This window comes from Podarcis pityusensis, assembly GCF_964106645.2.
Source record: "Podarcis pityusensis genome assembly, chromosome: 1".
Lineage (NCBI taxonomy): Eukaryota > Metazoa > Chordata > Lepidosauria > Squamata > Lacertidae > Podarcis > Podarcis pityusensis.
In genome coordinates, this window is record NC_138028.1 from 96754172 (window position 1) to 96754418 (window position 247).

The window sequence follows — 247 nt, forward strand, 5'->3', positions numbered from 1 at the left end:
TCTTGAATCGGTTTTATTAAAGAGCTACTTTACTACAAGAAATCCCAGTCCTTCTAAGAAACCAACCTGCCTTATAGAACTCAGTTGGTGAAATTACTTGATACAATCAATGAAGTGAATGCTGATCTAGTGTTTTTTTGGTTTTTTTAAGCTTTCATATTTTCTTAAGTGCTGGATGACATTTTTACAAATACTTTTCAAATTCTGTAAAACGTCTGTGTGAATCATAATTTTGTATAAACTTTCA